The following is a 6,000-nucleotide window of genomic DNA, read 5'->3' as shown; positions in this document are numbered from 1 at the left end:
AAATATACATATATATATATATATTTTTTGTAATTCGTTATACCATAGGCCACAAAGTGTTTCCTAACCTGCTCTACCATCTAATCTATCCCCCCTATTGACACATTGTTTTACCCATGTGTCAATATTTCTGCATATCAAAACGGTGACTTTAATACATTTAATAATTTATCCTTATGCCAGGCATTATCTCGTGTTCCTTTCTTTACAGTATGAAAATATATACACTCACCAACTGTAAGTCGCCCCGGATAAGAGAGTCTGCCAAATGGCCAAAATGTAAAATATAATCAAGAACATAGGAAATATCTGTTTCCCCGTATAGTGTTCCTGTCACCCTTCTTATAAATAACAAGCCCATAACCACCTTCCGGTAATCTACTGATTTAAACCTGTTGCATTAATTTATTAATTTATAAACCTATTGTTTAATAAATCCACTGTTTGCATTGAACACATCTCTCAGTCTCTCTAGGTATTGACTAATAGTCTCACTGTCTCCCTGCTTACACTCGTGGACTTTGGAGAAGTCGGCATGTCTGTGATAATATTCTCTCAGATTATCACAGAGTTGTGCCAATTTATCTCCATAAGCCCCTTTCTCTTCCCACTCTAACACCGGCACGTTCCAATCTCCGGGAACCCAGTTTCCCCTTACTGCCAGCCAGTCCTTCAACACTATCTGTCTGACTGCCCTCTCTAGTTCCCCTGTATTCAGCTTAAAGCTGGTGGTCAGCCCTTCCAAATCTCTTCTGAACTGGTGTACCCCCGTTTTAGGGTGGGGTATCCCTTCCACTGCTCTCACTACATCTCTCTGCTTCGTTTACTAAATCCTGGCATTAGTACATTCTATCCACACACCACCAAAAACTAATAACATATTTGCATACAAATAACTAGAAAGCAAGAATGTAATGCAATTCTTGCTTAAACAATGCAATTCAACATTTCTCATCACCCAATTTCTATTACTTTTTTCACACAGGAAACCCTGTTCAATCTCTATCCTCTATTGCTGACTTTCCATCTAACATTACTTTTCAACATTTCTCAAATCTAATTACCTCTGTTATCAACTAAAATTATAGCCACCTCTTATGAAACCCCCAATCTGTCATTGTTTAGAATACAGCAGATATAGGTAACTGTCCTTTCTAAGTAGGCTACAAATAACACCAAACACATGCCGTAGTTGACCAGCATATATTGAATTTATCTCCATAGTATTAACATCCAATGTAGTGATTGACGTTCCTTAATGGAAACCCTAAATTGGCTTTGTACAATATTATATTAATTATGTCTCACCCATGACGTATGTCTACGTTTGGGTAAGCAAGTTAATATATAATTATTATTCCAATTATTATTTTATGAGGTCTCTAGCCTCTCATTCAACACAAATCCCCATCATCAAATATACTCCCAGCAGAACTGAAAAAACCCAAAACAGACTGTGATTTCCAGGACACTGCCCCTTTGTTTCTGGCCTCACTATCTCCCCGAGAGTTGGCACTCCCTTAAGGTCTCTCTTACTCCTCTTTTTCTCTCCCAATCTGCTCTTGGTAAACTGCATACTTTTTTAACCTCAATCAGTGTTGCTGTGCCGTTCTCCACCCTATCAAAGTATTTTTAATGGTCCTGCTTATCTCTGGTCTCATTCAACTGAGGAACGCTATATTTTTAATTGCTGATGGTAGGGCGTATCATTCCCCTGTCTCTGGTCTGGCTCGGGTATGCCACTGTTTGCGTTAAACACATCTACAGTGAGGGAAAAAAGTATTTGATCCCCTGCTGATTTTGTACGTTTGCCCACTGACAAAGAAATTATCAGTCTATAATTTTAATGGTAGGTTTATTTGAACAGTGAGAGACAGAATAACAACAACAAAAATCCAGAAAAACGCATGTCAAAAATGTTAATAATTGATTTGCATTTTAATGAGGGAAATAAGTATTTGACCCCCTCTCAATCAGAAAGATTTCTGGCTCCCAGGTGTCTTTTATACGAGCTGAGATTAGGAGCACACTCTTAAAGGGAGTGCTCCTAATCTCAGTTTGTTACCTGAATAAAAGACACCTGTCCACAGAAGCAATCAATCAATCAGATTCCAAACTCTCCACCATGGCCAAGACCAAAGAGCTCTCCAAGGATGTCAGGGACAAGATTGTAGACCTACACAAGGCTGGAATGGGCTACAAGACCATCGCCAAGCAGCTTGGTGAGAAGGTGACAACAGTTGGTGCGATTATTCGCAAATGGAAGAAACACAAAATAACTGTCAATCTCCCTCGGCCTGGGGCTCCATGCAAGATCTTACCTCGTGGAGTTGCAATGATCATGAGAACGGTGAGGAATCAGCCCAGAACTACACGGGAGGATCTTGTCAATGATATCAAGGCAGCTGGGACCATAGTCACCAAGAAAACAATTGGTAACACACTACGCCGTGAAGGACTGAAATCCTGCAGCGCCCGCAAGGTCCCCCTGCTCAAGAAAGCACATATACAGGGCTGTCTGAAGTTTGCCAATGAACATCTGAATGATTCAGAGGAGAACTGGGTGAAAGTATTGTGGTCAGATGAGACCAAAATCGAGCTCTTTGGCATCAACTCAACTTGCCGTGTTTGGAGGAGGAGGAATGCTGCCTATGACCCCAAGAACACCATCCCCACCGTCAAACATGGAGGTGGAAACATTATGCTTTGGGGGTGTTTTTCTGCTAAGGGGACAGGACAACTTCACCGCATCAAAGGGACGATGGACGGGGCCATGTACCGTCAAATCTTGGGTGAGAACCTCCTTCCCTCAGCCAGGGCATTGAAAATGCGTTGTGGATGGGTATTCCAGCATGACAATGACCCAAAACACACGGCCAAGGCAACAAAGGAGTGGCTCAAGAAAAAGCACATTAAGGTCCTGGAGTGGCCTAGCCAGTCTCCAGACCTTAATCCCATAGAAAATCTGTGGAGGGAGTTGAAGGTTAGAGTTGCCAAACGTCAGCCTCGAAACCTTAATGACTTGGAGAAGATCTGCAAAGAGGAGTGGAACAAAATCCCTCCTGAGATGTGTGCAAACCTGGTGGCCAACTACAAGAAATGTCTGACCTCTGTGATTGCCAACAAGGGTTTTTCCACCAAGTACTAAGTCATGTTTTGCAGAGGGGTCAAATACCTATTTCCCTCATTAAAATGCAAATAAATTTATAACATTTTTGACATGTGTTTTTCTGGATTTTGTTGTTGTTATTCTGTCTCTCACTGTTCAAATACACCTACCATTAACATTATAGACTGATCACGTCTTTGTCAGTGGGCAAATGTACAAAATCAGCAGGGGATCAAATACTTTTTTCCCTCACTGTATGACCCTCTCTAAGTACTGGCTGACAGTCTCACTATCCTCTATTTCAACACCGGGTAGTTTCATTTGGTAATGGCCTATTACCGTGAATCGTTACGGACCCACCAACATTTCACTTAAAATGGCTACGCATTGATCAATTTGCTACTTTAAATTATGACGTTACCCTCAGTCAATATTTTAGCAAGTTCTCAAATCAATTTCACCAAGTAATGAATAAAGACTACTGACCTTATCCTTGCAGCCTAGATTCAATGTAGGTTTGGATTCCGTCACCATCTCTGTCATTAATCAGGTGTCCTCTGGCCTGTCTTAACCCTTAATGTCAAAGGGCAGGACTTTCTATTTACGAATGTATCATTCGCCCGTCGACGGTTTTCAGAGTTACCTGGAATGACAGAGGCAGGTATTGGATCAAGCTGTTATGAGAATTATTTAACAAACTATTTCAGTGTCTCTGTGCATCTCCCAAAAGGATCAAGAAACGGACAGAGTCCCGGTCTGCATAGTCAGAGATGTTTATTCATTGAGAATTCTGCCACAAAATGGTCATACAATATTTCTATACGCACACGTCATATGAAAATCCCTCCCCTCTGTAGACAGGCTGTAGTTTTCCACTTTAAAACTGCTCTCCTGACCATCAGTTCACACACACACACACACACACACATACACACATACATACACACACACATGCATACACACACACACACATGCATACACACACATATACACACACATATACACATTTACACACATACATTTTCTTATCATAGTCTCTCTCCTCCCTAAATTCCTCAGTTATCGCCGTTCTCACAATATTCTGCACCATGTTTAACAGTTCCCCTTCTTCTTCGCCGTCCGGTCTAACTCCTACTCACATTGCTAAATAGTAACACAATGTCATAATCTTTACTGGTCCTACACTCACACATTACCAGGTAGTAGATTCTAACACATCTCACACAGTTTCGGAGTATAATAATTAGTCACTACTAAGAAAGTACTAATCACTTAAAACAAGAACATTTCACAACTATATTTAAGGGTGGAACATTTAGTCATTACTTTTAACCTGTATATATTTACATTTTTATATCACAATTGAACAGGTAAAGATGTATGCTTAGATAATAGAATTAGGCATAACGATTATGGCTCTAGATTGCAGGAAAAAGCTGTTTCAGGTTTTTAGAAAATGCTAATTTCTCCAAATACCACCCACCCTCCATTCTCACGTACTTTGTGCGCCCTCTAAAATAATGGGTGCATGATGTTTTTGATTAGATTTATTAGAGTCCCCATTAGCCAACACCAATTGCGACAGCTAGTCTTACTGGGGTCCGACACATAACAAAAAATACAAAATACTTTACAATTGACATATACTGAACAAAAATATAAAAACAACATGCAACAACTTCAAAGATTTGACTGAGTTACAGTTCATAGAAGGAAATCAGTCAATTTAAATAAATTCATTAGGCCCTAATCTATGACGCAGCCATGGGTGGGCATGGGAGGGCATAGGCCCACTCACTTGGTAGCCAGGCCAACCCAATGGGGAGCCAGGCCCAGCCAATCATTATGAGTTGTTCCCCACAAAAGGGCTTTATTACAGACAACACTTGAGACATCTTGTGGCATTGTGTTGCGTGACAAACTGCACATTTTAGAGTGGCCTTTTATTGTCCCCAGCACAAGGTGCACTTGTGTAATGGTAATTCTGTTTAATCAGCTTCTTGATATGCCACATCTGTCAGGTGGATGGATTATCTTGGCAAAGGAGAAAAGCTCACTAACAGGGATATAAACAAATTGATGTACAACATTTGAGAGATATAAGCTTTTTCTGCATATGGAACATTTCTGGGATCTTTTATTTCAGCTCATGAAACATTGGACCAACACTTTACATGTTGCGTTTATATTTTTGTTCTGTTACATTAAAAAAAATAACATGAAGTGTGCATGTCTGCATCAATCAGTTACACATACATGTCAGTACTTACACACAAAAGAGTAGGTCACATGGGGGAGAGGCGTTGTGCCGTGAGGTGTTGCTTTATTCGTTTTTTGAAACCACTTGCGCTATATGAGATGGAAGGGAGTTCCATGCAATTATGGCTCTGAATAATAATGTATGTTTCCTTGAATTTGTTTGTACCTGGGGACTATGAAAATACCCTTGGTGACATGTCTGGTGGGGTAAGTGTGTGTGTCAGTGCTGTGTGCAAGTTGACTGCAAACAATTTGGAATTTCCAACACATTGTTTCTTATAAAAACAAAAAATGATGCAGTCAGTTTTTCCTCAACTCATAGCCAAGAAAGACTGGCATGCATAGTATTGATATTAGCCCTCTCATTACAAGGAAGAGCAACATGTGCTGCTCTGTTCTGGGACAGCTGCAACTTAACTAGGTCCTTCTTTGCAGCACTACACCATACAGTGGGGGAAAAAAGTATTTAGCCAGCCACCAATTGTGCAAGTTCTCCCACTTAAAAAGATGAGAGAGGCCTGTAATTTTCATCATAGGTACACGTCAACTATGACAGACAAAATGAGATTTTTTTTTCTCCAGAAAATCACATTGTAGGATTTTTAATGAATTTATTTGCAAATTATGGTGGA

The sequence above is a fragment of the Coregonus clupeaformis genome, chromosome 37 (assembly GCF_020615455.1).
Source record: "Coregonus clupeaformis isolate EN_2021a chromosome 37, ASM2061545v1, whole genome shotgun sequence".
In the NCBI taxonomy this organism is placed as follows: Eukaryota; Metazoa; Chordata; class Actinopteri; order Salmoniformes; family Salmonidae; genus Coregonus; species Coregonus clupeaformis.
This window is presented reverse-complemented; position numbering follows the sequence as displayed.